This window comes from Hemiscyllium ocellatum, chromosome 6 (assembly GCF_020745735.1).
Source record: "Hemiscyllium ocellatum isolate sHemOce1 chromosome 6, sHemOce1.pat.X.cur, whole genome shotgun sequence".
NCBI classification, from domain to species: domain Eukaryota; kingdom Metazoa; phylum Chordata; class Chondrichthyes; order Orectolobiformes; family Hemiscylliidae; genus Hemiscyllium; species Hemiscyllium ocellatum.
The window spans coordinates 32,058,520-32,085,498 of record NC_083406.1 but is presented as its reverse complement, the minus strand read 5'-3'; positions in this window follow the sequence as shown (position 1 = coordinate 32,085,498).

Genomic DNA, 26,979 nt, shown 5'->3' with positions numbered 1-26,979 from the left:
GATCTGTTCAGAAAATCTTAAATTGTTGACATTATTTCTACAAGGACTACAAAGCAAAAGCAATTGGTAATTCGATGGACCAGATGTCAAATTGATCTAACTTGTTGATGCTGTAATTTAAGAGATAGCAAGCTTTCAGCCCAATTTAGCCTTAATATAATGTCATGCCAGCCTACCCTTGCGCTATCTTTTTGCCAATGGTGCTGTATCTTCTGTCATACAACTTGTAAAGGGCTGATGCGCCCAACATCTTTTGCTAACTGGTGGGGAAGTGACCTACTTCATTTTCTAGGTGACAGCCTTTCCCATGAACATTGGAGGGTGGGAGCACAGCCCTCTGTCAGTTCCTTACTTCACAGAAATGTGAGTGGACCCTTTAATCATTTTTCTCAAGATGCTTTGTGGTTATGGATACTGCACCACTAGTTACAGTTATAACTATAGATTTAAAAACATGCATACTCTGCAGGGGGTTTTCCTGAATCTGAAACACTGAAATCCATGGTAGAAGTCTTCAAAGATTAAATGGTTTTGATGCCCAATATCAAGCATTTATGAGTACTGTGCCTAGTTAGAAGATTGACAGTTTCTATAGTCAGGAAAGATGAGCATCCTACATCGCATCAGCACCGCAATGAACATTGGTGGCAAGTGACAGGAATTGATTGATGTCCTCCATGCCTGTCAGTTCTCCAGATGTTATTTCCAGCATTTCTGGTGCAGCATGAAAAGAGGCACAGTCAAATTCTGCAGTGGCCTGAGGGCACTGCTACCTGAGTCTCTATATTCTCTTCAATTAGCAGGTCTCCCGACTTTATCCTGAGATATGGTTCTGACTGGGGAACCAAGATACTCGCTGGTATTGATTGGACATAATGTGGTGTGAAAGCAGAATAAAGGGCTGTATGATCAAAAATACTGCATCTGTGACAGGCCAACAATTCTGACGAGCTCTGATTCCTCTCTCAGAGAAGTTCATCAGTTTCAATAAAATAGATTTTTTGGATAGAACAGGCCAGTGGACCTGCTGTCAAAAGGACAGATAGATCAGGACTTGACAAGTACTTGTCAGATTTTATCACACTTCATCCTACACACTATCTTTTAGAAGTACTTCTAAGTGGGAACTGGATTAATGGTATGTAAGATTTAAAAAAGAAAACTTGACGACTACTCCTGTCAGACTCAATACCAGTCCAAATACGTTTTTCATCCCCTATAAAGCATATCTTTACATATTTTTGAGTAAACATGATTTTAAATTTTAGAAACAAACCAAGCAACATATTTCAGTCTTTCTAAAGGATGAACTGAATTTCATGAAATTTTAATTCAAAAATTGGAAAGAAACATTATTCAATTATGTAGTCCTTTGTGACAGGGACTCAATAGAGTAGAAAGTCTTGCATTTGATTACTTTGTGCAGCTTAGCTTGACATCTTTAAACTGAATTAAATAACCTCTCATTTTCAACTATGAGGCCAGGTTACATTTTTGAGCCAAACTGAAAGAGATTACAGCTGATGTAAGAGAAGAAACATTTTGTTGTTACACTGAGACTTTTAGCTGTAAGCATATTCACCATATGGTTTGTCTAAAGTGACAGAAAATATGTACTCTGTAGCTTTCAAATTCAAACAATGAATTGAAATTTATCAAAACGTGGCTGTCAGTTTTGTGAAGCATCTTGGAAGGTATCCCTGTGAGCTCCGTGACATATCTGAGGCTATTCCCTGCTACTCACATCATTATATATGCACCATATCTCTATGGCACCATGTTCACACTATTGCACATTCAGCAATGGTGGAAATACTGTCCATTGCTGAGACCTCTCAGGACACCCGATGCCACATTTAAAGCCAAGTCAATCACTGTCATTCAGGGCTGTCCTTCACAGTGCACATAATGGAAGGAGAGTGAAGAAGAAAAAGTATCTGAAGGGATAAGGGTGGTCACAAGTGACAAGTAATTAGAAATATAAACTTACAGTAAATGTATTGCTATTCTACATTATCTCCTGCATGACAGATTGTCATTGTAACTGCTACAAGAATCAAGCTACACAAGTTAACTGTCCTTAGAACGTGATCATCATAGCACTCTGTCTCAGAGAGTACTACTCTTTCCCTAACATCTGTTGTAGCATGACATCTTCTCACTGTTCAGTGCAAGAGCATCACATACAGGAGAGCCTTCAGATGGTGGAAAACATTGTTATTTATTCAACAACAGCAAATGTAAAGCTATAGAAGATGACATTAACAATGCTATCATGCAACAGTTGCTCTGCGACGCTCAGTTTGCATTCTGCCATGTTCACTCAGCTTCTGACCTCATGGCAATGTTTGATTCAAGTCGAGTGTATGGTGCTGTAAAAGCACAGCAGGTCAGGCAGCATTCGAAGAGCAGGAGAATTGACATTTCGGGCATAAGCCCTTCATCAGGATTGAAGCATAGAATGAAAGAGTTGAGTTCCAGACGTGAGGTGAGATTGATTGCCCTTGACATCAATGCCATATTTGATTGAATGTGGTACCAAGGACTCCCAGCAAAACTGGAGGCAATGGGAATCGGTGGAGGGTTTGGGAGGAGAGCACTCTTCATTGGTCAGAGTTATACCTGACACAAAGAATGATGTTTGTGGTTGTTGTAGGTCAGTTGTCTAAGCACCAGGAGGTCTCTGCAGGAGATCTCAGAATATGTCTGAGGTGTATCTATCTTCAGCTGCTTCAATCTCTAGTTTGCAGATGATTCATAATGTTTAGCACAATTTCTTACCTCTTCAGAGACTGAAGCAGTCCATGATCAAATGGAATACGACTTGGACAATATTTAATCTTGAGATGAAAAGTGATAAGTCACATTCATACTACACAAATGCCGGGCAACAAGCATCTCCAAAACAAAAGAGAATCTAATCTTGGAGTCCATGGCATTGCCTTCACTAAATTCCCCACTACCAAAATCCTGCTGTTACCATTGAACAAAAATAGAATTCAACCTTCTGTATCAATACTAAGGTTATAATAGGAGGTCGGAGGCTAGAAATTCTGTAGTGGATAATTCATCTCATGACTCCCAAAAGCCTGTTCACCATCCGCAAGGCATAAATCAGGAGCCTTATGGAATAATCCCCTATTGTCTGGACAAGTGCAGCTTCAACAACACTCAAGAAGCTTGACACCATCTAAGACAAAGTAAGTCACTTGATTGACACCACATCCTCAAACATCCACTCCTTTCACCACTGACACACAAGTAGCAGTGTGTACCATCTACATGATGCACGGCAGAAATTCACAAAGACTCCTTAGATAGCATTTTTCAAACCTTTGATCATTTCCATCTAGAAGGACAGGAGATCAGTTTCATGGGAACCCAACCATCTGTAGATTCCCATCTAAGATGCTCAGTATCCACATTTGGAACCTATTGCTATTCCCTCAGGATCAGAATCCTGGAATTCGCTCTCTAACAGCCCTGTGAGTGACCTATAATAAATGGGCTGTAGCAGTTCAAGAAAGCATTTCACCATCACCTTCTTAAGGGCAACTTGCAGCAGAGAATAAATGCTGCTATTATTAATAATACCAGATCCTATAAGTGAGCAAAAAAAGCAAAGAAATACTAAATTAAGAAAAAAACTGTATTTCCTTCTGTGACAAACAAGGACCATTAATCTTCTGATTAATGAAAAAAATACAGTCAATAAGTGACCACTGAACCCAGATCACATCCAATAGAAATAAGTGTCAATTAAGTCCTTTCTAGTTTGTTGCACCTGATATTGCAGTGCTTTACCATACTGAAGGTGATGTTCCTCTTGCTCAATGTTCTCCTCTTCCACTTTGGATGGCCTCTGCTGCTCTCTCAGCTTTTCAACGTCCCTCATATCCTGCTCTTCGCTCCAGTTGCACAAAACACTGCATAGTAGGATTTCAATTGGACTGCAAGGCCCACCCAAATTTATCCAACCATTGGAGATCTATTGTCTGCTCTCTAATGTTCCAGGTAGAAGAATGTGTTGTATTGTATGGTTCTGCCTCAGTCAGAGGTTTGTGTAATAGATTAATCCACCGTGGTTGCAAACAATAGCTTTTGTCTCCCAATAATGCAACCAGCACTTGTAACAGAACAGAAACATGGGAGTTCTCAAGCCCTTGATGCAGACTTCTATGATGACTCATACTTGGATGAAGTGGAACCATTTTCTGCGAATACAATAAGCTATGTTGTGATGTGGCTTTGTCAACACAATGTGTGTACAGTCTGTGTTGACAAAGCCCAGGATGCAGCAGTGATTTCACCAGAGGGAATAAAAAGGAAGCATTGTGATCAGGCACAAATTGTATTGGTAATAACCTACGTTTGTACATTGAGGATTGAGATATCCTGCCCAGGTCCTCAGTGGATTCGTGGAAGCAGCCAGCAGCATAAACATTGAGCGCAGCTGTCACCTGGACAGCCAGTGGGATAGGATGGTCCCACACCCCTTCGAGTGGAAGCAGTTGGTGTAGTTCTGTGAAAATACCCTGGTACATCCTCAATCTGTAGCTGAATCCACCTTATCCAATCAGGAGAAATGGCATCAAGAACGAAGTACTCTGGTCCTCCTGTACAAACTCCCCATGCTGAGGGGACCTTCTGCTGTGACCTGTTCATGTGTAAGTTTTTCAGTAGCTAATGGAAGATGCTTCTGCCCCTGGATTGCTGACACATCTGTTCCTCCTTCACTTCTTCATGTTTTTGTAACTCTGCAGCCTCAGTGATGATCACTTGCTTTGTGAATGGATCCATTGGTCAAGGTTCTAATGAACCCCTGTGGGGAAAACCAGAAACTGTATAGCTCCTCAGCAATGCAAACAGCCAGCATTGCATCACACACAAGTGATGCTTTAGCATAGTTCTCCTAACAGTGAGGCATTGAGGACTATGGAATGCTTACACATGAAGGTGACTTTATTCTGATCTATGAAGCACAAGCCATGCCACGCAAATACAGTAGAAGATTGCAACTGTAGTCAGATTGCTAATACCGTGTCCCCCTATCCCCACACCATGAATCAAAGTCAGGGTGGTTATGATCACTGATGATACCCTGTTCCACAATAACTCAGGTCCTCTCATATACAATTATCTCATCCCACTATATTCAGATTCCCCTTCTTCACAATGATGTACTTCAGCATTCTGAAAGCTGCCTCCAATCCATATAATTGACTTCTTTAGCTTCTCTTCCACAGCAGAGCCCCCTGATAATTTCCTTTGTCTTTCACTGACCCCATCTCTAAGAACAACCATGGACCACCCTCACCACTCTGAGCAATCTGACAAACAGTCCTGGCTGATCTGTAACCTGACTGATTGCTTGGTCAACTCCCAACTGACCTAATCTGACATTAGCTATGAAGTTTGGACTGGTTCCTTTGGACCTGATGAACTGACTGTGGCCCATTCCCTGAACTGTAGTTGTATGGAAACCCTGACCCTAAACACCGAGAGCTAATCTTGTCCAAGCCCCTGGACTGAAATTGGATGCTGTACTTAACTTACTGTGCCACCTACCCCTGTCTGAAGACAGTCTCATTGACTGAAAACTACTCCCCTTAAGCTTGGTGATATGGCCATTTGTTCAAATCACATTCAATCTGCTGCTGTGTTAGCTGCTGACACATGATGCAGATGAGAAATTGATGGAACCCAGTGTTATGCAGCAACATATCCACCTCCTTGATCTGACCATTGCTGATAACCATGCCAAGCTGCATGGCTTTGCATCTGTGCTAAAAGGCAAGTCAAGAGAGAAGTACCGTGAGTCCTTAAGTTCTGACTGATGCAGCAAAGTGCTAAAAGATAATGCAAGGCAAGGGAGAAAAGCTGTGAGCATCGAAGTGGCATAAAATGAGGGAGTACTAAAGGAGCAAGTGAGGAGCTCTGAGGTACACCCTGGTCCACTCCACGAGATGGGTGCTCGTCCGTGATCACAAAGTGTTCTGGCAGCAGCATTCCAATGAGAGATGATGGTATGCTCCGAGGTATAGCAGTAAAGTTGCTAACTATTTTCTAAATGAATTTGAGATGTTCATGGTGGCATGGTAAGGCTGGCACCTGTTAGATGCCAATCACTGTGGATGGGAGATACAGGAGGTCACATCCAGTGCTATGAGGCCTGAAATATTGTAGACTGTTGCCCAAAACGGAAGCTGAGAACAGCAAATATCTGGTGGATGGGAGAATACAAAACTGCACATAAATGACATAACATTAGGTACTAATAACATGGAAATGCATGCAAGTGGGCCATTCACCAGCTACTAATGAGATTCTTACCTCACTACCCAAAATCTGATTTTGAACTAGACAAATTCCTCAATATCAAGATTCTTGCTTTTCCAAATTTGTCATACTTTCCTACCTGACCCATCATTGTTCAGGCTTGTTCAATGTCATTTGGGAGATGGGGAAATTCAGCTCAACGTGTTCAACTGACTGACCCGGAGTTGTTAGCTCTGATTAAAGTAATTGCTTGCAAGTATGGTTTGCACAGTATCAGGGTGGGTGAGAGAGAGGAAGAAATAAAAAAAGGAAAGACTTTTGTTTACAAACCAACTTCTGTGAACTCAGAACATTCAAAAGCACTTGAGGTTTGCCCAAAATATTTGTGAATTGTAGTCACTTTTTAAATATCAGAAAAATGACAGTAATTTTTGCTTTGTAAGACCCCCACAAACAGTAGTGCAATATCAAGCAGATAAGTTGTTTCAATGATTTGTGTTGATGGCTAATTATTGATGAATACACCAGAAGAACCATAAAAAAACCTTCTTTGAATAATGCCTAAGAATCTTTTACATTGAGCTGTAGAAACAGATGGGGTCCTGGTTCAACATCTCACATAAAAGAAAGCTCCTCTGACAGTACAGTGTCCTCACAGTGCTGCATTGATAGGCTTCATAAATCTGATTATCGTTCCCCAAGAATCTTTCATGTATTTATATTCTATCAAAATGCATGTTCTTTCTTAGCAACATTAAGTGTATAGATGAATAAATAATTGATCGTCAGGGCAGCAGGGAACTCCTAATGTTTATTTAAATTGCCTGCAAATTGAAGAAAACAATCATTCACTAACCTGGGGAAGTCAAGAATGCTAGTTCTGAAAAACGGCAGCGAGTTCAGAAACAATTTTTTGGGATATTGCCGGGAATGGAGGGTTTGAGATATAAAAATAGACTGGGAAGGTTTGGATTTTTTTCACTGGAGGGGCATAGATAAGGTGAGTGACAGGGGTCTCTTCTGTAAGGTGGGGGAGTTCAAAACAAGGGGGCAGATTCTTAACATGAGAGGAGAAGGATTTAAAAAGGACATGGGGGCAATTTTTTTTAACACAGAGAGGGGCTTGTGTGTGGATTGAACTGCCAAAGAAACTGATGCGATACAGGTACAGTTACGAAGTTTAAAAGACATTTGGATGACTCCATGATAGGAAAGGTTTGGAGGGATATGCTCCAGTGCAGCATGTGCGGCAAGTTTAATTTGGGAACACAGTGGACGTGGACTGGTTGGATTGAAGGGTCTGATTCCACGCTGTATGATTCTATTACTCCATAATAAAAATATTTCCCATTAATTCCTGAGAGTTTTAGGTCTTTGCAAAATCAATAAACATCTGGATTGTAATGCTTGGCTCTGCATTTTTATATTTAATTCATTCAAAGAATCATGAAAGATCTTAATTTCGCATGTATGCATATTCTTGTTCTGGAAAGATGAAGTGAGGTAAAGGGTACAGGTTGTGAGATTACTTATACTTTCATGTTGGATTGCATCATTATTTCTCCTATGTGCCTATTTATAGACTTGTGTTTATATAGCACCTTTCAGAACAGAATATTCAACTGTCATTAAAGTGCTTTTGAATTAGAGTCAGAGTTGGAATATTAGAATTGAGATAGCCAATTTACACAAAGCAAGCTCCCACAGACAATAATGCCAGTGTAATGTTCAGATAATCTAATTTTATCATGTTTACCGAGGAACAACTATTGCTTAGGACACTGGGAATACCTTCATTGTAAATATACGTGCAATTCGCATGTATAAAAGTAATAATAGATAAACACAAATACAGGCCTTCAAGTAACTCCATAATTTTTGCTGATTAGCACAATACATTCTGATAGCATTCTATTATAACAGAGGCAGTAATCCATTTAAAGCAAAGGGGTTAGTGACTCCATTAAATGAGTGATTCCATTAAAAGAGTGGCAAAGTGCACATTAAGCATCTGCACATTATGATTATACAGCATTACTTCAAGGCCCTAATAAAGGCTTTCCATTTATCAGCCTGTTTTAAATCCCATGAGCCTTGATACTGCACCATACATATCCTTCCTCAGTATTTCACTGTGTACTGACATTTATGCTGATATGCTCAAAGTGCCTATGCCAGGCATTATGCCAGTTTTTTGCATATCTTTGGTAAAAGGAACGTCCACCACTGGGATGAGCTTCTCACCACATATCAATCAATCATCAATACTGCCCAGTTACCCCTACTTTCATAATTCTAATGCTTGTCTGGCTGGGCTGCTATTTTCCACCCTTCATAACCTCAAACTTCTTTGAAACTTTGCTTCCCAGATATTAATTTGCACCATGTCCCATTCTCCCAGTATGATGCTGACCTACAGTTGCTCCCGGTCTGACAACATGTCAATTAAAACAAAAATTGTTCCTGTCCTCAATTCTTTCCAGAAAATGGGCCCTTCCTATTACTCTAACGTCTTCCAGCCCCATAATCCTCCAAGAAAAGTTTCAATATGATTTTTATTCCTTCTCCACTGGCAGCTCTGCCTTTGGTTAGCTGAGTTGAAGCTCAATACACTCCCTAAGTCTCTACACCTCTCTCTTTCTCTTTCTCATCTTATAAGCTGCTCCTTAAAATCTACCTCTTTTACCATGCTTCTGATAACCTGACTCACTTTTCCCTTATATATCTAAGAGTCAAATTTTGTCCAATAACACTCCGATAAAATACTTTGGAACATTTAATTACATTAATGACATTGTATAAATTTACATTGGTAAACTAAAGGGAACTTTTCTTCGTTGATAAAAACAAATGAGTGATAACAGCTTGGCTACTGGTCTTACACTCTGCCTAATTGTCTTTTCTGAGTGAGTAAGAATGTGACCAGAGTGGAATATGAAATGAACTGTCAAGATGCAAACACTGTTTTTCTTCAAGATAAATTTCACCCTGTACCATGTCTTCATACTAATCAGCAGGAACTATTTTCAAGTGTATTCCTCAGTGGGTTAGAAATTGTTCAGTGATATATCTATTTTGTACAAACATGGCCTATTTTGAGTCATAAAGTTGAATTTAAAAAAAAGATGTATGTTGTCTGATTGACATCCTATCAATGTGTCTGGCATATATTAAGCTGTTCACAATGAACTAATAAGATGTTTAATATCTGTTTTAGGATCTCTCATAAAATGAGACTGTACTGTTGGTGGTGAAGGCTGCTCCAGATTTGTTGCTTTTCCAGATTACACTCACCATGAGAAAGGGAAATAAATGTTAAAAATAGAATCAACCAGGAGGAGCAGATGTGCTTTTCTGGATCCATTACTCCTCTGCTGGCTGCTTCCAGGGGCAAATACTCCATCCTCCAAATATATTAGTCCCTCCCCTTACCCACACAAAGCTAACAGGTTAACTTGGTTTCCTAAAATGACATGTTACCTGTGAAGGTAGGACAGACATTGGGAGCAATGTTTGTTTCACCTCCAAAATTATCTGAGTGACTCCTCTGATCCCATTAGACATGGCTTAGACACAGTTTGCTTGTGAAAATGGACCTAGATGAATTTCTACCCCAATGTCTTTTTCTTGATCATTTGCTGATGGATTTGGTAAATTTGTAAATACAACTCAATCATGCATGACTAATGCAATCCTTGCCCTTTCCTTTGACCTCATCCCTCATTTCAATCTCACCTTTTTCCATCTCTTTCAAGTTCCCTTCTTGATCCTTCCTCGATCACCACCTGAATGAACTTTGAGTTCAGCATGATGTTGAGATCTTCTTTATTGTCTTTGGCTTTGCACCTTCTTCCTTGGCGAAAGTGGAGTAGTCTTCTGGCACAGAACAGAATTTTCCTCTTGATTTCAGAATCTCCATACTATCCGGATTACTCCCTTTGACCTCTCATTCTCTATAGATTGATTAATTGAGGACTGCCAGAATGATATTCATCATCAGAGGTTCTACTCTCTTCACTCATACCTTCCTTTGAAGTTGCAACATTGCACTACGTGAACACTGGCACAGTCATTAACAGCTACCTGATGAAGGAGCAACCCTCCGAAAGCTAGTGCTTCCATATAAACCTGTTGGACTATAACCCAGTATTCTGTGATTTTTTAACATGAAAACTGTTGACAGAGTGATGTCACGGAGAATAAAACTCTGCAGAGGCTGAAAGCCAACTGACTGCTTCTGCTATTCCCGGTCTTGTCCTTTACCCCACCACCAAACATCAAGCCATAGTTCCTCAGATTACTGCTCAGATCATCACTTTAGACCTTCCCTCCATGGTATCCAGGATAATGGTCACCAACCCCGCTCAGCCCACTTCTATCACCATCCCAGGATTTACAAACAAGACTGATCTGTTAGAAATATCATTCAGCTTCTTTATACATTCTTGTGACATATTTCTGCCTATCTGAACTCTGAGTTGAATCTCACTTTATTTGGCTATGTTCACTTGAGTTGAGTTTTTTTTGGAGGGTTTTTAACCTGGGAAGACTTAGTCTTCTCTCCTTATCTCACATGCCCCATTATTTGCCTCATGGCTACAGTATCCCTCTCACTCAGTTCTGGCTAGTCTTACCATGCACCAGTCCTGAAAACGTTTGTCACTGCTAGGATAACACAGAATTAACTGGCATCCTGAATGCCAATGCAATTTTCAAAAACCCAGTGTGCACTTGGACAAGCTCTGTCAGTGCTGAGCTGCCGTGCATGGTTGCAGAAAATACCCCAGACATGGTATAGAGGGGGAAATAGTTCCGAGGTCCCGTGGGATATGGGAGAGGTAGTTCCTTTCCCCATCACAAGTGGAGCTCACACCATAGTCCATGCTGGGCTGTTATGAGAACTTCATCTGGGTGAGAGCAGTCTCAGCCTTCCAGTGGAATGCATGGCATTATAGCAAGAGGGCAAAGTCCTTCTTCTCTCTGCCAGCAGAAGAAATATTATCTTCCTTCTCACTCCGCTTACTCATTCCATCTCTGCCACCGTACCTACATTCCACCAAGGCTCAAGCTCTACCACTCAATATTGCCAGCAACATCTTCCCTCAGTGACTCTCATGCACATCAACCCCTGACAGCAGTAACTCTGCATGCCCTCTGAGCTGCTCCTCACTTTCACAGGACACCTCCCCAACTGCACCAAAAATATCAGCCATGCCACCCACTTTCACTACTCTTAATACCAGCCTCTCACTCATTACAGGAGAAAATAATCCCACAACAGGCCAGAAAAAGTCAAGACAGATGGTGGACTGCCCTATCTTTGACTCTTCACCCCTTACATGGAGAGCAATTTGAATCTGACCATCACATGTGGCTGACTAACCGTGTCTAAACCCCTGAGATGGTATCAGAAGCTGTCTCCCTTGGCTTGACAGAGGACTGCTGATAACCATGAGAAGGTTCCAGCCTTTGTGGGGTTTGCGTCAAATGGCAAGATGATACAGTAGTGCTGTGAGCCTGATATCACCAGCTGAGGGATTAAGGCACAAAAAGAGCAGGTAAGACAATGTCAAACTGGGATGCTGTGAGCCTCCTGGTAGGCTCAGAGTAAGTGAGTGCCTTGGCTAAAGTGAACAGGCTGGGCATGCAGTTTAATCCAGTCCATGAGTTGGAAGTGCATCCCTGGGCACAGTGCCCATCATTATGATAATAGTTGCATGTACAGTCCAGGGTGCAGATTTGAAATACAGAAACATTCTCTAAGTGGATTATAGATGCTCCATGAGGATTCTTAGAGGCTAGCAGATATCAGATGCTAATGTCCATGAATGTGTGGTCACGTATTTTCCTGAGAGATTGATGCTTGATGTCTAACATGGAGGTCCATTAGAGCAAGCAATGAACTTGTCATCGGGCACTCACCCTGACTCTAATGAGACGATGCATAACAGATGCAGCAAGTTGCTCAAGATCGACGTTGCCAACTCATATGATTCTGCCACAAATATAGCCAAATCCTCCATGTTTAGGCTCCTAGGAGGTTGCATCCATTTTATTTTGCCTTATTCAGTTTCTTTGCCATTACATCTGTGACATTCCTCTGCCACTTGAACAATCTTAAGCTTTATATTCCTCATGGTTTACTTTCCATCATGGATATCCTGTCTCTCCACACCTCTATCTCCCACCAGGGCAATCTGAAGGCCCTCTGCTTCTCACTCAAATTGGGCTTCACCCACCATTGACCCCAATCCACATCACTGAACCTGTTGTGATATTAAGTAGTTTCTCCTTTGATTCTACTCATTTGTTCTAAATAGCAGGAAATGTATTGGGAACCTCTCTGGGTGTAACTGCCTTTTCATTAGTTACATGGAATATCTTTTTTTCCAGTTCTATTCAAGTTATTCTGTCATTACTATTTATACATGCTCCTTTATTTCTTTAATTAACCTTTCCCACTTCCCGTTGCCATGCACCATCATTCCTTATTCCTTTTTTTGACATTTAGCCACTCCTTGCCTTCTATCCTATCATAGTTCTTCCCTTTTGGTCTTCCCTTCATGACTTTTGTTCTTCCTTGAAATCAGCTTTATGTTTGGTTAAGTCTCTCATTATTGTCCAAACCCGCTGAAAGATCATTGAGCTGAAATGTTAATTCTTTTTCTCTCTTCACAGACCTGGCTTGATCTTTTGAGTGTTTCGAGCATGATCTGCTTCTAGTGGGGATTCCCTACCATTTTTGTGGGCAAACGATCCGATCAAGCTGAAACCCAGGAGTGGTATTTAACGGAAGTGATGAGATTCTCATCTGTCTGCTGGAGAGCTGATGACAACCTGGCATCAAGTATTTTTAGGAAAGCTTCATTTTATTAAGTGCCACGCAGATCAAGGGAGCAAAGACTTGCCACTGAGAGCTGCCTGGCAATTAGAAGCTGCCAGCTGCTGGAATGACACCCACCCAAGGTTCTGGATCACTGCTGCATCCCAAACTACATGTGACTGAAAGCATGATGGGAGTATTAATTGGGGAGGGTCATGTGGGGAGGTGTCTTTGAACAAGGGCCCTGAGAGGGCCAGCAAGCAGCCCTGCATGGTTTTGTTTGTCGAGCAGTCTGTATGTTCAGCCCTTGCTTAGTACTGGGTAAATGCCAGCAGTAGCAAGATCACCTCATTCAATGCCCATTTGAAGGCCAAGATTGGTAATGGAGTAGGAACATTGTACATTGGCAGGGATGCTGGCAATAAACACAGAGCTCACATCTTATCATCACAGGGTCACAAATATTTGCGTAAATTTGTCTGTAAATTGTTAATGATCAGGGATTGTGGAAGCAACACTTTTGATGCAGATAAATGTGATGAGGTGCATTTGTAGAGTAAGTAACAACAACACCTACACCACAGGAAGTAAGAAACTGAAAAGAGAAGAATGGAAATACAGGTGAATAAATGATTGCATAGCAGGTCAGGAAAGCCATTTAAAATTCTAACGAAGCATTATGATTCATTTTATGGACATGGAGTTTAATGCTGTAAAATGTTAAACGTAAAGGACTCTGAACAGGCTGCATTTTAAATACTATGCTTAATACAGCTGTATTGAAGGAATTGGAAAAATGCTTTACCAAGTTGGTACCAAAATGAAAAGCTCACAACCATTGGGATAAAATGAACTGAATGGCTTGAAGCATTTTGCCTTAGAAAGAAGAGATAGAGATGACCTTATTGAGATCTGTAAAGTAATAAATGGGTTCAATAGAGTAGATGCAGAGGCAGATCACCATGTGTGAGAAAATTTAACACTGGGAATATTAGCAAGTTAACTGTTAATAAATCCAATGGAGAAATAAGGACAAATTTCTTTAACATTTGTCTCAAAGTGGACTCGTGGCCACATGAAAGTGGTCAATGCAATTAGCTCAGATACCTTTGAAAGGCAACTAAAGTCTACATAAAAAAAAATAGAAAGACATGTTGAAAGAATGAGTTGAGACAGACAAAATGTGAGGAGAATCTTGTGGTGTATAAACACTAGAGTGGACCAGATTTCAGTGTTGTAAATTCAATGTAATGTTACATATTAGAAGTGAAAGGATCACACATCATACAACTGTCTTGAATTGTAGAGAAACTAGAGCAGAATTAGGAGATCTGTGTGAAGGGATAGATGACTAGAAATAATATCTTGGTAGTGTTTGGTTAGCCAAAGACAGAATGTTTCAAACTGTGGAAGATTAAGGGATTGAGAAATTGCATTGATACATTTTTGCTTCTGAGCAGCATCTTCTATTGAATTCTGGAATGTATGCTGCAAGGCAAGCAGATGATGGATAATCCTCCCTGGAACCAGAAATGAAAGGTCAGATAGAATCAATAAGTGTTGAAGAGCAGAAGGAAGCCCAAGGCAAAATGATAATCTAGAATAGTGAGCATCTGAGTGCATGCTTCATAACAAAATCTTACTGGATTGGAAACACCCAACTTATTTTGTTTGCTTCCTTTTCTGTCCACAGCATAATCTAGACTCTCTCAGTGGATTTAGGATAAAGAGATGTGGAGATAACCATCATGAAGTTCAGCAATAACCTCAGAGAACAAGGGAAACTAAACCAGCAGGTGGTGCTAAAACAATAAGCAACTGATTTCACTATAGCTTTTTCAGCACTTCATTAACTTATATAAAATAAATGCCAAAAGAAAAGTAACATGCCCTGAAAGCTGCAGTATACTGATTTTTGGTTAGGTTGCCAATTGCAAAAGGTTAATAAGTACAAGTGTCATAGCTAAAAGCAACTGCAAATACATGTGACCCTCCACTTGATGTAAAAATGGGAATGATGCCCTAGGTGTATTAACTGGTGTCCCAGTGTCTATAAATGAAAGATTGTCAGCTTAGATGTGAAACACATTAAAGGAAGAGGACACACAAATTAGCATTAGTAAATGAGTTGATTCCAGAAAAGATGTTTTAATTTCTAAGCATACTAAATATCCTAAAGGACTTGCACAATATCACAATCCAGGGGTAGGAACATATTCTAAACTTGTGAGTTAATGCTTTAATTTTGCATTTATATGTGCTTCCTTTTCAATTTGAAGTTGTTTTACTAGGGCTGAATTTCAGTTTCCCATTATGTGGAAAATTATCAACTTCATTTAAATAGGAATAGTAGTTTTTGACAATATTCTTGTTCACTATTGGTGGTTGAATGAATGTTACGAATCTCTGAAAAAAATTGATCCAGTTACTTAGATGTGTCCCAAATCCCATTGAAGAGCTGGATAATGACTCTGGAGTGTATATTAAAATGTTATAAAAGAAGAGCAAGCCTTCCATAATATAAATGAAATTATTTTTGCAAAGCTTAGAACATGTTAAAAGTAACCTATAGTAGTCTGAGTGATACAGTACCTTGACATTAACACCTATGTCTTACACAGCATGAGCATGTTTTCTACAGAACACAATTAATGGATGGGACAGACTCATATTGTGACCCTCATGTCTTCCTTATTTCCAACTAATACTTAGCCAATTTGTGCGTTCATTACTTTCAAGGTTCACTCTACAAGCGATATAAAAAAGCGACTTCTTTTTCTAAGATGAAACAATAATGGCACAAGTTCATTTTCTGTATTTGTTTTACCCAAGCTATAGCTGTTAGAATTACACATCTGAGGATGTTAAAGAATATTTGGAGGACATCGTGTATAAAAACAATTAAAAGCAAAGTGCAGTATTTGTAATGTTTCAACATTTGGCACCAATACCAAAATTATCACAAAAGATCTCAGCAGCTTAAGTCTACAAACCTACAACTCTTACCTTCTAAACACAGTTACTCATGAATCTTCATATAAGAGTAGTGACAATGAAATGTTTTCAGAAATTAAAAACTGCATTTAGAATGTTAGCTGGATATAGTAGATACTGGTTCCTTCACAGGAATGGTGAAAATAGGAACAAAGGAACAGAATGCAATACTGAATTAGTGAAACCTAAAATATCTGTTGGTGTAATATCATTACCCATAAAGATGCCCTTTATTCACCTCCCTTTTCCCCAAAGACCAGAATCCAGTTGTCTTACTGAAGATGACTGTGTGCTTCCTAACAGTTAAATCAACGATGTCTCAGATGAGTGGTGCCAAGCATTCTGGTTGACTGATTTCATGAAAACTAATCATGTATTCATCATGAAGATCAAATATTTCATCAGTAATTACAAGAAAAAGCAATTTGATAAGACTGGGAAAAGCAGCATACTGGATATAATGAATGAATGAGAAAACATTTCATTGTCTTGTCCAGTTGATCGTTTTTTATTCTTTTGTTAAATACAGTTCAGCATATTTTCCTATAAAAATTATTTTTCTAAAAAGTACTTGTGTCTTTGTTTAAATATACACTAACCATGTTAGAATTTAGCTATAAGTGAAATGAACAAGAAAAAGAATGAAAAAAGAACAATGGGTTTAAGGCTTGGAACTCTGTAGGTTGCAATGCTGAATAAGCTGATAATGTAGTTCAGAAGTAAAACATCTCACTATATCTCATCTTTAGCCTCCCAATCTCCCACTCACTCACATTTTGTTCTTATCTTGCTGCATTTTAATGACACAACAATTTATCTTTTCTTGCCTGTTCTTCTCAAACACCCCATGTGCTGCCCTACAGCATTTTTTTACTCTGCTTCCTCAATGTTGAAATGAAAAGTCTCTTTAATCTAACCACCATAAAAACAGGAATGCTGAAGAACCTGACAATAGGTTAGGCAGCACCTTTGGAGACAGAAACAGAGCTAATGGTTCAGTTCAATGGGGGTTCTGATGAAAGGTCATCAACCTGTAATATTAACTCTGTTTATCTCCCACGGATGCTGTCTGGCCTGCTGAGTATTTCCAGCATTTTCTATTTATACTTCTAGATTTCCAACATCTGCTGTGTTTTTCTCTTTATTTAACTCGTTCTTTCCCAGGATGAGGAAACTTTGAAACTAATGTTCCCTTACATTCTTTTGGAGTCTACAAGTTTTTGAAATACATCACCTTATCATCACAAATTGATTTATCCTGTTCTTTCTCCTAGAGTTTTTCCATTTTTATTATGGTTTTGTCTTCTTTTGATTCCATTTACATCTGTCAATGAAAACAAATCGCTAAATTTTGAAGGAAGGTATATATCCTTTCGAGGACATTGCAATATATAGTTTTGTTTAAAAAATGTCTTCATATAAACCTTGCTATGTTAATTTCTTTCTCAATAACTGAAGAGGAATAGTGACACTGTATTCAGAAATATAACAATATCGTCAGAGTTTTAATTTATGATAGAACATCAGGTTCCATGTAGAATGATCTAAAAGCATAATACCCTATAAGTGATTTGGCATATGGATGGTGAAAGTTTCAATTTTAAGGTCAACTGTACTTTTGAGCTCCACTTTAACATCTATGATGTAGATTCTTAATAGTATTCACACGGTTTAAATACAACAGAACTGTAGCACTTAGCAGACACAAAAAGGAAGATATTTAATTAATTCTGTCTTACGTTGACTCTTAGCTGGAGCAATCAAAGCTGACACAAGATGATTGTTCATTGCCTCAATTTACTGAGGACCATTAGGTCAAAGATATAGTCATTGCAGTCCTATGCCTTCATAAGAGGGAGATGACTGGTGGTGGTTTAACCTGGGGGTCATCTTACCCCAGGTGAGGAGGGATTTTGAGAAGGAGATGGTAACCTCATGAAGAAAGTGGTAGCCTTCGTGGTAACCCTAACTGATCAAGAATTGGACCCATGCCATTACCATCGTGCTGTAATTCAAACAGGCCATGCAACTAACTAAATTCAATACAATTTAACTCTTTCTTTCTCAGGATCAGGAAACTTTGAAACTAATGTTCCCTTACATTCTTCTGGAGTCTACAAGTTTTTGAAATACATCACCTTATCATCACAAATTGAGTTATCCTATTCTTTCTCCTAGAGGTTTTCCATTTTTATTATGGTTTTGTCTTCTTTTGCTTCCATTTACATCTGTCAATGAAAACAAATCGCTAAATTTTGAAGGAAGGTATATATCCACAATTTGGGGAAGAAATTGTTTTTTAAATGAGAAGTTGGAGAAAATCAATGACTTGTTACAAACCAAACAGTGAAGGCCTCAAGACGTTGATGGCTGGATTAGGGAGGAGGCACCTTTGAGCCAGCCTTGATACCATCAGGGGTCTTCAGTTACATTCTGAAGGGACAAAGCAGTAGGCAGGGATTGACAGGCGAGCACAAGCCAGGAATATTTTGCAGTATTGCTGCAGGTTGAAGAGGAACACCGCATTGTTCCCATTAGCCTTCACATTGAGATAAATTAATTCTAGAAAATTTATCTTAATGTTGATGCCCTGTGGAATTCTCTATCACAGAAAGCTGCTGGAGACAGTTCATTAGATATATTCAATAGGGAGCTGGACAAGGCTCTTATGGCCTAGGGGATCAAGAGGAATGGAGAAAAAGCAGGAGTGTGATACTAAAATTCCATGATCAGCTATGACCATATTGAGTGGTGGTACACCTTCGAAGGGCTAAATGGCGTACTGTGGCATCTATTTTCTATGTTTCTATTTTTCAGCAGTCCCTTACAAGCTTACAAGACACATGCTAAATTCAATGCTTGCAAATTTTAGGGATTGGTTTCCAAAACAGATTCTTACCTGGTGCACATAAAGGAGGCTAATACATGTTTTAGCCATATACACTGAATATGTGGATGTCTCCAGATTTCAATTTGGCAATCATTTCAATTTCAGGTACGGCTCAAGCATGAAATCCAGCTCCGTATCCTTGGTTTTTTGACTGTCTTTCAGACATGACACATAGAAAATCTTTTCCCTTTCTTGTCAGGAGCGATCAATAACAAAAAGAATATAACAAAAGAACAAAATTAGAGTAACACTTTGCTCTGATTACACTTGTGTGCTTTCTGAACAAAAATCATAAGATGAATTTATAAAGATTGCAAAATAAGGAGGTAATCTTCCCCTCAGTGTAACTGACTGTGCATTTCAAAAGGTAACAAAAAGGAGCAATGGAAATTCATTTTTATGAATCATACTGTTGGAAATTTCATTAGCACAATACACATTTCATTATTTGATAGTGGAGGACTGAAGTCATAATATATTACCAGGATGAGCTACTTTGCCAACCCCAAAGAATATAAAGGATAGCAACATATGTTTAAATAGGAGAAGCTAACCTAGTAACGTACTTAGATTCAATATTCACTTCTTTTACTTTGGGATAAATGATCATTGAAATACATGCCCAGTTATTGTATACCCAGAAAAAAATGCTGCTGCCTCCAAAACTTACTGGAAAGATTATCCATTGAGGCATTTTAATTTACACAGAAAATGGTTGAAGCCAAAAGATTATGTGTTTTCAACAAGAAGAAAGATGTAGTTATAGAGTCATAGAGATGTACAGCATGGAAACAGAACCTTAGAACCAACTCATCCATGCTGTCCAGATATGCAAACCCAATCTAGTCCCACCTACCAGCACCCAGCCCATATCCCTCCAAAGCCTTCCTAGTCATATACCCATCCAGATGTCTTTTAAATGTTGCAATTGTACCAGCCTCCACCACTTCATCTGGCAGCTCATGCCGTACATGTACCACCCTCTGCGTGAAAACGTTGCCCCTTAGGTCTCTTTTATATCATTTCCCTCTCACCCAACAACTATGCCCTCTAGTTCTGGACTCCTTCACCTCGGGGAAGAGACTTTGTCTATTTACACTATCCATGCGCCTCATGATTTTATAAACCTCTGAAAGGTCACCCCTCAGCCTCTGACCCTCCAGAGAAAACAACGGCACGGTGGCACAGTGGTTAGCACTGCTGCCTCACAGCGCCTGAGACCCGGGTTCCATTCCTGACTCAGGCGATTGACTGTGTGGAGTTTGCACATTCTCCCTGTGTCTGCATGGGTTTCCTCCGGGTGCTCCGGTTTCCTCCCACAGTCCAAAGATGTGCGGGTCAGGTGAATTGGCCATGCTAAATTGCCCGTAGTGTTAGGTAAGGGGTAAATGTAGGGGTATGGGTGGGTTGCGCTTCGGTGGGTCGGTGTGGACTTGTTGGGCCGAAGGGCCTGATTACTGTAAGTAATCTAATCTAATCTAAACCCCAGCCTATTCAACCTCTCCGTATAACTCAAATCCTCCAACCCTGGCAATATCCTTGAAAATCTTTTCTGAACCCTTTCAAGTTTCACAACATCCTTCTGATAGGAAGGAGACCAGAATTGCATGCAATATTGTAAAAGTAGCCTAAATAATGTCCTGTAAAGCTGCAACATGACCTCCCAACTCCTGTACTCAGTACACTGACCAATAAAGGAAAGCATACCAAATGCCTTTTTCACTATCTTATCTACCTGCAACTCCACTTTCAAGGAGCTATGAACCTACACGCCAAGGTCTCTTTGTTCAGCAACACTCCATAGAACTTTACCAATAAATGTATAAGTCCTGCTAAGGTCTGCTTTCCAAAAATGCAGCACCTGACATTTATCTAAATTAAACTCTATCTGCCACTTCTCAGTCCATTGGCCCATCTGATCAAGATGCCGTTGTAATCTGAGGTAACTTTCTTCGCTGTCCACTAAACCTTCAATTTTGGTGTCATCTGCAAACTTTCTAACTATACGTCTTATGCTCACATCCAAATCACTTATATAAATGACAAAAAGTAATGGAACTAGCACCAATCCTTGTGGCATTCCACTGGTCACAGACCTCCAGTCTGAAAAACAACTCTCCACTAGCACCCTCTGTATTCTACCATTGAACCAGTTCTGTATCCAAATGGTTAGTTCTCCTTGCATTCCATGAGATCTAACCTTGCTAAAGAGATCAAAGGATATGGAGAAAAGGCAGGATTAGGGCATTGAGTTCAGTGATCATCCATACTGAAAGGGAGATCAGGCTGAAGGGGTCGAATGGTCTACTCCTATCTTTTATGTTTCTATGTTAAAACAATACATAGCAAAGATAATGTGCCAAGCAAGACTTAAGCATTTGACAGTTAACATGCAATTCTGCTAATTCTGCCTCTTTACAAAATGATTACTTTGATGAAAAACTTTCTAAAAATAATGATTGAAGAATCCAGCTCTTAGATGTAATAGTTACCATCCCAGCAAGAACCTTGACATCAGCCATAGCCTAAAATACAGAACATAGGTGACATGAACTAAGAACATATTCTTTGTTAATAAGGAATTTTGCAGCTGGTTTCCGTAGAAACCTGGTGAGAAATCCAATAAAATGCATGATGTGGCTTCATGTGAGTAAATGGTTTGCCAGATAAGGTCAACACTAACTCAAGACCTTGAAACCCCGAATCATAGTTGAACTAGGGTAATTCCTGTCCAAATCAAAAATAAAAATAGAGAAATTGTTCGACATTTTAAACAAAAACTCGGAATTATTTCATGCTCCAGAGCATTTTGGACTCAAGATGCCATATTTAACATCCCTCAGTCAACAAAGTAAGGCTTTGGGTGACTGAGAATTTCTAATTCACCATCACACCCACCTCAATGATATATTTCCATATCAATCATCGGTTACACAAGACTAGTGTAATGAATTAAATCCCATCTACTTGAGATCATTGTCACAGAGTTTAAAAGTAGTTGCACCTGATTATTTTGTGGTTTTGCATGTTAAACATATGATGAACAGCTTGCAAAAAATATACTGAATTGTAAAGTTAGTCCCACAAACATTAAGCTTATAAGGAAGGTTAAGATAAATTTGTCTCTGTGTAGTGACCTGTTACTATTGATGGAGAAGTAAAGCTAAAAAAAGCTGTTTATATAAGCATGCTTCAACTATTTTGGGTTGTCATTTAAATATAGTAGGTTTTTAGCAATCAATCAATAATGAACATCAATACCGATAAAATGAATAAACTTTCTACTGACATGATCAACATGTCCTTGTCTAGACAATGATCTGAGGTTACTAACTTGCCATATATTAGCAGATCAAAATGAGCATCTGACACAACACATTGATCAATTTTTTTTTCAGTGTGAAGGTCAGATGGAAGGAAAGCAGGTAAATATACTTTTTGATCATTAAAATTTTTAACCCTCACTCAACTGGCAGGATGAGGACAATTCATGGTTCTGATATAACTGGGTTTTAAAATTGAATGTCAAATCTAATTAATATATAGGAACAAGAATAGGCCATTCAGCCTCTTGAGCTTTGGCATTCAACTAGTTCATGGTTAACCTGAACCTTAACCTCACTAGTCCTATAGTTCCATAATCCATCTAGCCAAGATCTATCAATTTCAATCCTGATAGCTTCAACTTGTTCAATGACCATAGCATTAAGGAAAGAATAAATTCTGTTCTGCCATTTTTAATTACTGTCTTTGGTTAAGGCAATGACAAGGCGAACAGCATTCCAAAGGCAGTGATTTCAGGCAGGATCAGATGTGTGGGCTAATGAAGAAATCAATGAATAGCTGTCTGATTTGTGCCACCTCATGGTTAGCTTTGCCAAAAAAAAATCACTAACCTAGGTCTTCAATGAAATGTGTCATATTGCTGTAAGTGCAAGCTACATACAAACTGAATTTCAGCATGAAAATTCAATTTCAGTCCTCCAATAATAATAACATGATAGATAATTACTTATGGTTAACCACTCTGGCACTGAACATTAACTTTACCAATTAAATAAGATAAAAATTAGAATAAAAAATCCTTTTCTGACTTGATGCTTCTTGTTTAAAATGTTGGCTTTCCTTCATTCTTTTTGTTGACTTGATTTGTAACTAGGTTCATGCAGTCTAAGTTATATCACCTCTTAATCCTGACACTATTAATTTCATAATCCTTCAATATTATTTCTTAAGACCACTTTCCCTTTCACTCAGTCTCCTGTCTGTTTCTCTTACAAACTGTGCTACAGACTCTTACCAGTATAACCTACCATCCAAAAATTGAAAAACCTAAACTTGCAAATGCAGTCTATCTCAAAGCAGATGTGTTAAAAACCTTTTCACAGAAAATTAAAGAGCCTTATTTATTTTTCATGTTTTTAATGTCTGTGACTGGGAGGAGCTTGCTACCAATAACTTAAATGGCTACATCTATCAAGCTCTCTAATATTTTGAGGCGCAATGTCTTAATGATAGGCAGAACAGTAGCAGAAAAGGAAAAAGAAGAAAGTAAATCCTGGCACATTGATTCCCATAACTCTGTGGGACCCTAATCCATTTAGCCAAAGTGGTGCAGGACTGGAGGCAGAAATTCATGGCAAATTCAAATGGAGGGACAAGCAAACACAAAGATAACGACTGCTTTGTGGATTCAGCAATAAAATGTTGAACAATATCATGACTGTCTAACAACATGTAAAGCTAGGCTCCTGTTCATTGAGAATATGCATGTTGTGGCTGGAATAGATATTGGGAATTATCCTATAAGTGAATCTAACTCAGAAAACAATAGAGAATGGTTGACCATGAGAGAATACATACACTGATGTTTCCAAAGATTTAATTGAAGTTTTGGGTAAAGAGAGAATGACGAAGGAGCATCTTCCATCCTCAGGAGGCCAGGAAAATCTCAGACATTTGCTGAGAAAACAGTGGCAAGAGATGGGAAAGGAGTTCAATACCAGTTTAAAGGTCTCATGTAAAAGATGAGATTGCTTGTTTCTGTGCTGAGGCCACAAGTGATGACTTTGATGGGCTTGCTTACAGAAGAAAGCTGTTTTGTGGTCATAGCCAAATGCTTGGTAAACTGGGTAGCCTGTTAGAAAGGCTGCATTTAGTACCAATGTACAGAGAGGAGTTGGGCACCAATTTGGTAAAATATTCTGTGCAGATCTTAGAGCTCCTCTTTTCCAACACAGAACTAATGTCTCTTTCCATCAGCATACCCTAGGCACCAAACAACTTGCAGTGTGTGATAGCTGACACTTCCGCTTTTATCATAGCATAAGCATCAGCCACCTTATGTTTGGAGACTGTTGTGGAAATTGCAACTTGCGTAATGTGCAATTTCAGTTTCACACAAGCTCAGATTGCCACTGCTAAGGCTCTCAGTGACCGTACAACCACTGTCATGATGCAACAACCAGACAAGTCTTCCCTGTCAGCATCCTTCCATAACACCCTGATCAGCTCCTCTAATCACCCTCCACACTTGTTCCTTCCTAGGTTGTAGAGGTTGCTGGTTTGGATGGTGCAATTTAAGAGCCATTGCAAATTGTTGTAGTGCATGCGCTTGGGTATGGTACACAATACTGCTATGTTACATTGCTGAGGAAGGACTTAAAGGTTTAAAGGTGGTGGATGGAGTGATGATTAAATGGATTGTTTTGTCTGAGATGTATCAAGCTCTTTGAGTGTTTGGAGAACTGTATTCACCCAGATATGTGGAAATTATCCCTTAGCATATTGATAGTGGCAAACTCAGTGATGGACGTATCTTTGAATTTCAGTGTAATTAGATTCTGTCATGTTAGAGATAATAATTGCTTGGTACTTGTGCAATACGAATGTTACCCGCCACTTCTCAATGCAAGCCTGGATATAATATAAGTCTTTATGGATATAGACTTCAACTTGACAATGAATGGTATCATAGTTAAATTTGAAACCAGTTGACAAGTGGGCTTCTGATTAATAATCAGAACTGTGGTCACTTTGTCCTTTTCCTAGCCTTCACCCCAGTTGAAACCAAACTCAAAGACACAAACACAGAACAGAGCAGGGAATAAACTTGAAGTCTTTTTGGTTGGGCTATCTTCAATAATGATACAGACAATGTTTTATTCATTAAGACAGGGAGGTCCATTTTAACCAAATGTGAGGTAGGGAAACCCCAGTGGAATGATGGTAGTACACTCAACCCAATATAACTCTCCATTGAAGTCAATGAACAATGTTGGATGATGTAAAATCATTGTCCCCATGGGTGTCTCAGCCATCACATTAGGTTCAAATTGCTCCCATTGGGATAGTTCATTTTAAAATTTAATTCTAAGTTGTTCTGAAGTGCTCATCAAGATATAAAAGTTCCTTACCTGTCAGCAAAGAGATACCACTGTTCCTTTAGTGTTTAACTGTAAAAGATTATTTTTCGTTGGAAATATTTTGACATTGTAATTTATAGGATTTTATCCCTACACGGTAAGTGTAACAGACAATAAATAGGGCACTGAATCGCATATATCAAGACAAAGACAATAGCACTATGAATTTAACTGTAATAGCTTATCCCTTTTACTTACTACTGATGGTGAAGCCATGATGTGAAGAGCAGCACAGCAATTATAATCACTGATGGTCACAATGCAGTTGTTCATGGTAGATACACTGGAATCCCATTAAGAACAAAGAAAAAAGGAAGCAGGTGCTCTCAGCCAACTTCGTTTCTTCTCCTCCTGTATCAGAAATAATTAAAATATAAGCATAACCTTCTAAAATGTGGTACATCAATGTTAATTAGACTGGTGAACTATAAAAGCCTCCACCAACATCAAGCAGCATTGTGAAACAAAGCAAAAATTGGATATCTCAGCTTTATTACCTGGCGACAGTAATAATATTGACCTTGGCTGATTGAATTGACATGGTCTACTGTGAACATGTTGATTGGAAAATGCTAACAACTAGATATTTCTATGGAATCATTGTTTTCAATGAAAATTAACGGTAATTCCACAGACACCCAAAAATAAAATTTGCACAGGAAATGTTTTGCTGTGATTCATCATATCTTTTCAGCTCCCTCCACTTCACAAAAGCTAAACCACTGTCCTCTCTCTAGTTAACAATAGTTGTGCTGCTGTTAGCCTTATTAATATGCATTTATTAGTTTCTTCTATTTCTCTCCTTGTGTGAACACTTGAAGGATAGGGCGCTACAAGTGTCAATGATCCTCCAACATCAAGTTGAAGGAATTATTATTCATTATTCACAAGCCTGAATGGTAAGTCAACAGAATATTTAACCATAGCAGCTAAGTCACATCCTGGCACACTTTCTACCTGGTTCATGGATCAGCTGATTTTTACCACTCCTGGCCAAAGATTATTGAGGACACTTGTGCTTCCCACCTATTTCCTTACCTTTGCATACATTGAAAATCACTCCTGAAATTCTTTTACCCCATGACTTAATGGCCCAGATCTTCAAGATTCAAGGTAATTGGTGACTGGACATTTAGCCCAAGCATGGTGGGACACAGTGAACTAAAAATTGGAAGATCTGGCCATTAAACCATACAGAGTTAAAAAAAAATCCCATTTGCGATTTAAATGAGCTTGTGTCAGAGGGTTAAACAGTTCTGATGTAGTTACCTAGATAGTTACCCAGTTAACCATGGTCAGCAGACTTTCTTTCTAACTCTTTATAACTATTCAACCCAATCAAGTGTATTGACGTCTCTGACTATGCCCTCAGTTACCTGACTAACCCTTTGAACCCCTGTTTATTCCCTTGATTCCCTGTTTACCCCATGAATACCCTCTAACTTTAACTACTCCCTTGGCTTAACCTGACCAGTTCTCACCAGCTCATTGCAATGCTGACCCATTGACTCCCTGCTGACTTGACTACCCTTTTATGACATGACCTGACTGCCCTGCATCTAACCTGA